Consider the following 7,422-nt stretch of genomic DNA (forward strand, 5'->3'; position numbering starts at 1 on the left):
GGAGCTGTCGGTGTTTGAAAATAGGCCATGGGTGAGTGCTTCATTAAAACACACTTTGAAAAACGCATTTTGTGAGGTAATTTTCAAAATGCAAATTATAAATTACATAAATATGTGTATATATACTGCAAATACAGCAGAAAGATAGCAGAAATGGAGGCCTGGGAAGTTCCTGGTAAAAAAAACTGCTGCTTGCCGTTTTATCTGGATAAAAAACGTTTTGTATCCTATTTGTGTCTCCTTTCTGAAAAATGTGACCTTCGAAACAGGGAAGAGGGGACTGGGAACACAACAGCATCTTTTTGTGCATTGAATGGTATGTCCCTGTTTGTTCCTGTAAGCCTCGACGTGCCGTGCTGTGCACACACCACTTTGACTTTCCTGTGTGTCACCACAAGATAAGTAAATGAAACTGAAGTTGCTGTCAGTGGCCAAATGAAGCTGGGACTGCAAGACTACTTGGTGTAGATATTAGCCAGCTATTTGAAGATGCAGTGTCTGTGAAGAATATTAATTATGTACCAGGCATCAAGCCATAATGTAAACCCAGTTTACTTGGCAAAAACAGTGTGTATTGTTCTGTTCCTATGGGAAAAACGTGGGGGTGGGGAAATCCAGCTCCTTCTGAAACGGCTGTATTTGTAACTTAGAAAGCTGGTTCATACTAATTACAGAAGCAGAACCAATAATACGAATCAAACAGCCTTGATGGGGGTGTCATGTGGTCCAAGGCCACCCTCAAAACCAGATTTGCTGTTTACTAATCAGCAAAGGACTGAGCCTGGTGTGAGGTGAAGCTGTTTGCTGCCCTCCAGAACAAACCTGGCTACACCCTGCGTGCCTGAGCAGATCCACTATTCTAGTGTATTATGGGTTTGACTTTACTGGTCTGCGTAGGAAGCAAGAAGTCTCTCAGCAAGGGGTAGAGGCTGCAGTGAGAAGCTGCCCGTGAGGCCCCCGTGCTGATGAGTTGTGGGAACACTCCATGCTCTAAGCAATTCTTGAAACAGCTCATTAAGAGTGGCACAGAAATGCCTGCTGAGTCTGTCCTTGGGGTCTCTAATGGAAAGTTGTTTATTGTTACAGGAATTATGTTGTACCAGCAATATGTGCAGGGTGAGGATTTATCTTTGCCTGCAAAAACACACTTCATAACAGGGGTTCTTGAAACCACCTCATATCAAAAGCTTAGCTTTGCTGAAATCATTGCTTAGAAGTGCTTCTGTTGCAGCTGGGTCCCACTGCTTCTTATCCCCTTGGACATATCTGTTGGTTAAAGTTTAGGGGTTAAAAAATTTTTTTTTAGATGCAGCTATGGGTTTTGCTGGTGTAAGACCCACTGAAAAGCCTCTAGGCTAGACTTACATGTACCACACTTGCCCTGAGAATTGCCTGCAACTGATAATTGCAGAAATCTTGCTGGATAGTTGTGAAATTATAGTACTACATGAGAAAATGTATCAAGGTAAGAAGTCTTTCAAGAATCTATTACATCCCAAAACATCTGCAGTTGTGCTTGAAAATTCTCATGGCTATGCTTGAGCTGAACTGTCTTGGGAAGTTTAATAAAATTCCTTTAAACTGTTACTTAGCTAGGCAAGGATAGAAAAAAAAAACAAACCACCACCACCAAAAAACAAGCAAACAAAAAAGCATCTCCAGGCAGTTCTTGCTGCTTTTCATAATGGAAAAGTAAAAAAAATAAAAACTAAATTGAAAATGCATCCTTTTTTACATGTTTGGAAAAGAAAAGCACAGACACTGAAGAAACAAACAGTGTAGATTTTTACATATAGGTTTAATGAGATGTAAATTACCGCTCTGTATATGAGCTGAAGTCCTTTGTTCTCCAGCCTAGATTCACTTGAGGAAGCAGACAGCATTTCTCTGTGGTTCCCCCCAAAGGGAGAAAAGCTTTACACTCTTGTCAAGCCTCCAGAGCAGCTCTGCTGTCATCACCCTCACACTCTTCAGTAGCTGATTTGTAGAACAACCTCAGCTAGAAAGTTTGCCAGTGTAGCTACAGGAGAACAGCTGGGAAACCCTCCTAGAGATGGGATCCAATTTAGATTGCTTTAATAATGATGCAAGCCTAATATCAGAACAGCAAAGGATGTTTTGCTGTCGAAACAACACCTGCAGGTTTTCACAAGCAAAGCTGTATTGGTTGGCCAATGTTGTTACAGTCCTGGTATTGCTCAATCAGCAGAACTTCAAATATAAACTAGGCCTTGGTTATCTGCCAGACACGTTACCCCCTGACTTGGTCACACAGCTCTCAAGCAGCTTCCCCCACTATGGTTCACATTTACAGTTGCACCGTGGTGACCTCTGACCACATAACTGTTAGCCTTTTATAACTGGATGATCTCCTGTTTAGAGCTAAGCACCTAGGTTACTCCCAATGCAGAGAGCCTAGCTTGGTTTATTAGGTCAAAATGTAGGAAACACTGGAATTACAGACTTGGGAAAGCACAAAAAATTGCTGTTTGCTCTTCTACTGTGTGACAGTGAATAGGGCTGAACTGGAGATGCATGGTGAAGGAACCATCTACTCGTGTTTCTGTACTTAAGAAATTCTGCATGTTGTAGCTTCTTTAATATGGTTTGGGTTTCACAGCCTCAGAAATTCTTGAGACAAGCTGAATATATTTAGTAAAAGATCACCTGATAGGTTGATAATTAGGAAAAATTCAAATACTGACAGTCTGAAAAATATGTTTGGTATGTCTAGACAAATGTACTAACCTGTATTGCCCTTCAAACCTTTGCAAGATAGTCCTGACAGCTTATAAATTCCATAGCATTTTCATTGTGATGGGTTCATCTTTCCAAGGCAGACCACAAACAGAGAGGAATCAGGATCAGCAGCTAAGGGTACATAGGGAAGAAATTGTTGAATCCACATATTTCTGCCTCTGTTAATCTACATTAAATACTGTGGCATAAAAGCCAGATCTCTGAAATAATTTGGGAAATTTTATCAAGCCCAGTATCTGGTACATGGGTATAACACCCAGAGATGTGACAGAAGGCTTTTGGGAACGGCTTCTTTGTTGACGCGGACTCTAACCAGCCAGGCTGCTGGTAAGAGCTGCCCACAGCAGCTCCTGTTCCTGGTGCTGAAGACTTGCTGAGTTCCCACAAAGGCTTGTGTAATCTTTTGAAACCCTGTGTTGTCATAGCTAGGTTGTTACCAGTACCTGAGTTGACACCCTCAGTTGACACAACTCACCTTCTGAAACGACATCCTGGTGGGTCTTGGGAAACTGAAGGACTCAAAATCCAGATATATTTTACTCTGGCACTTCTGTGTCATCTTCAGCTACCCAGGCAGACACTTATTATTGTTCCTTGTTACCTGCGACTGGGCAGAATTTTGCTGGGCAAGGTTTTGGGTTGCTACAGAAACTGTCTCTGCAGATCTATTCAATCAAGCCAGACTCTAGTGACAAGACCTGTGCTTTCAGCAGAAACATAAATAATTCACATTTTTGCTGGCTTGCTCTCTGTGCCTTCCCTACAAGCAGGCTGTTGTCTCACAGAGCAGCAGCTGTGATTCCCTGGAACTCATACCTAGGGAGTTAAAGGCATGTTTACTAAAGTATATATTTTCAAAACATTTTGCTTCAGATCCTGAAGATCCCCTGAGAGGGGCAACACCAGCAAGCCTTTTTGTCAACTGGTTTTCTGAAAGATAACAGGAGAGACTCTTCCTTTAACTAAACCTGCTCCTATCACATTGCATCACACTCCACCAGTTGTTCCTTGCTGCAGTACAGCCGCCAAGGAGGCAGCTGGCTTTCTGACTGATAAACCACACAGCCACCTAACATCATGGAATTAACCTGGGGAAGATCCCCTGGTGTTTCAGATTTGCCTGGACGACCCTACCCGTGGGCAGCAGCAGCCGGTGGCACAGCTCTCGCTGGGGATCCACCACTGTGAAGGACTTGCATCATTTAGGCTCTTGTTCACGTGTGGTGCTGGAACTGCTTGTTAAAATTTGACATTGGGCTGTGTAACTACTGAAATACCTCTTCTATACACAGATTCATGAGGATTCCCTCTGTGCATGTTGTGTACACTCTGACTTTTCCATCTATGCAAACCATCAGTTCAGTATTTGTTCCATTCCCTCTCAACCGCGCTTCTGCTGTTTGGAGCTGGGAGTTCAACTCTCCCTTCTGTGACACCACCACCCACTTTTACAACTATTTTCAATGAACATGGGATGAATGTCAGGATCCCAGGAGTGTGGGATACATGTTGATGAATATGGGATAGATGGGAAAGTCTGCAGCAGCGTTTGGGCAAGTCAAGTTCTCGTGCACCTTTAGCAAGTCAGTTGCCCAAGAACTTTGTGAATAAATTCCATGAAGTTAAATAGTATTTAGGTTGTATTTGTGTTTAACATAGCTGCAGCTAGTGTGGCCTCTGCTCAAGTCATGGAGTGAACTTTTTGTTATGTTACAGTGGAGTCTGATAAGAAACACTCTGTATGGGTTGCAATCCGTGTAAAAATGAAAAAGTCCTTCAGCACTTGCATGTTCTTTGTCTACTTTAGTGGTCAGAGGATCTGCTGAAGGTTGTGGGTCATTGTGCTGGGAGCTGCCACCTGAATTACAGCCTCTCCTGCCTCCCCTGTCCTGCTCACAGCTGCATCTGTCTGTGGGATATTCTGTAGTTGGTGTTTCTGTGCACTGCACCAGTTTACTAAATGTTTTGAAGCTGGTGTAGGAGAACGTATCTGCTTTACCAGATGAATCCGTGGTAGCTGCTTCTCCTTGTTCTTTTCCAAATGCTTACAAATAACTTTTTATCTGCTTCAAACTGAAGGGACTTAAGATGGCTGGTCTTTAATTTATGTGTTCCAAAGACCAAAGCCATCAGATCCTGCTTCTTATTGATGGCATTAAAGTCACATGCCTTACATTAACCCACGAGAATTGCTGGAAGTGATTTACATAATGAACTTGCAGCCTGCACAACTGCACGCTCACAGTGAGTGAGGATCTGACTAGCAGGAAGCATCTGATCTTTGCACTAACACTGTAAAAATCAATTGGGGAAAACAAAAAAAAAAAAAAAAAGAGGCCATGCAAACACCAAGCTCTGAAAACAAAGAGCTTTTCCTTTACATGTTTCTGGAAGCAGAGCTGAGATGGGCTGCTGCAGGAGCATCTCTCTGTTCTGCCTGTGAATCACTGAGAAAGATTTACTGGGTACAGTTACACAACCAGTTTTGCACCAGCTCTATAGAAGCTTCAGCTGATTTGCTTATGGGACTGTTATGTGAGGCAAAAGTCCTACTGAAGTGGACATTTTTAATGCTTTTTGCCTCTCCAAGTATCTTCTTACTCATACAAGGATTTCTATTGGTTTGATACATTTTTTTCAGGTAAATTGATGTTGCCAATTACTAATGTCTTTGTCACCTACTGTGGAACACAACCCAACACTGTGTTGAAATGTTAGCAGATTTGGAAGGGATTTCATATATATATATTTGTGTTGGGTTTTTATTTAGTTAAAAGCAAAGCTCCAGCTCTTCTTTAACAAGAAGAAAACTGATGGTTTGCCTGTGAGATGCAAACTAATTTTCCCTGAAGTCAGTAGATAAGATGGGTGGTGGTCTTTCTTTGTGGCTCTTTGTTAGATTAGAGGGAAGCTCCAAGACTTGAATTTGATACTGCTCCTGCAGGCATTTTTCTGGGGAGAAATGTTACGATTCTTGGCTAAAAATCTCTTACTTTCTTGCAAGTATCAGTTTTGAGGGTTCAGCTTACACTACTAGACCAATGATAGCCTCTAACTGCTTTGTAAAATCTTTATGTGTGTACTATATTGCAAAAGGTTTCCAGCATTTCTCTTGAGAAGAGCAAATCTGGGCTCAGGATGGCGTTTTAACCTGACACAGCTGTGTGCCAGCAGGGATCACACTGACAGAACCTTGAGCAGGGGCCAAAACAGGCACCCTGTCTTTTCCCCCTTCCATGCTTGATTGCTTGCACTGCTGTGCATCTCCCTACAAACACTTATTTTCCCTCTCAGTTTGAGCAAGAAAACCTGTGTATGGGTCAGAAGACAATTATTCTTGCGGTGACCTGAGTTTTTGCCGTAATTACATAGAACTGTTGCTAGTTCAGCTGTATAGATGCTCCTAACAAACCCCTCTCTCCTTATCCCACCCTGGACAGCCCTCCTGTATAAAATAATATTTTTTTTAAAAAAAAGAGATATAAAGAACTATAGTGGGCCAGACTCTGCAGCCACTTGCACTGGAGTAACCGTATAGAGGGTGGGGGACTGCGGCGTTATCGGCACGTTATCGCTGGTTATCCGTAATCTTCCCTTATTCTTCAAACAGGATTTTCCTGTTACTGTGTGTAGGCTGGAAGGTTTAACTACAGCCTGACTCTTCCTACTGCTATGATTGTAATTGTCTGCTGGGAATCTTCATGGCTGTTAAGTAAGGAGGCATAAACCTGCTCTGCATAGCATCAGCACTCTGCAAACCTCGTCTTTCTAGGGGACGCTGCATCCTCACACTGTGTGAGGATGGCAAGTGAGCAACAGCCCCCCTCAACCCTTTACTTTAAGCAATACTTTTTGACCTAAGCCTATTTAGTATCTCTTAAGAAGATTAAAAGAATTAAAGAGAAACCAAGTGACCTGTTTAGTCTATTTACTATTAACCGTATGACACACAGCTTTGTCTTACACAGGGCTGGAATAAGCAGAAGGGCATTATTATACACCTTTTATGCTGCTTTTGAGGACTTCCAAGCTAGAATGTTCTGTCTGCATCCATCTCCAGAGGATCCCCAAATCTAGGTAGTTGCATACACACCCCACCACCCACAGTTCTTGAAAAAAACATCCTATTTGGGTTGTAGCAGAGTAATTATTTCAATATCTGAAGAGGAGAACTATCCTGGCTGTGCTACAAAGGTTTTGAGGTGGTGGAAAGTGCCTGGGGAGTGGGTGGGATGGGACATGTGAAGCCATGGCCCTGCCACAGACCCTGCCTGAGAGCTCCTGCACAAAGGCCAGGTGAACCAGCACTTCCTTCATCAGTGGTCACAGTTGACCACACTGATCACATCAGTGCAACGGTGGCACGTTGGTGCAGGGGACACAGAGGGACCAGGGAATATGGCCTAGAAAGAGGGCCCTGTGGCAGATCTGTGCCTCCTCTCCAAAGCTGCAAGACAAAATGATAAAAACACAACATCTTCACATACTGGTGGTACCCAAAGCCCTCACATTCCAACTGAACCCCAGTAATGCCCACCTGAAGTGCCATCTTTTTAAGGACTCCATAGACTCTCCAGCAAAACAGTTCACTGGCTGACCTACTTGGGGATGTTTAAAGAAGTAGGCACAATGTTCTTCTTCAAGATCATTATAAAATTCCTG

This window comes from Apus apus, chromosome 1 (genome assembly GCF_020740795.1).
Source record: "Apus apus isolate bApuApu2 chromosome 1, bApuApu2.pri.cur, whole genome shotgun sequence".
Classification (NCBI taxonomy): domain Eukaryota; kingdom Metazoa; phylum Chordata; class Aves; order Apodiformes; family Apodidae; genus Apus; species Apus apus.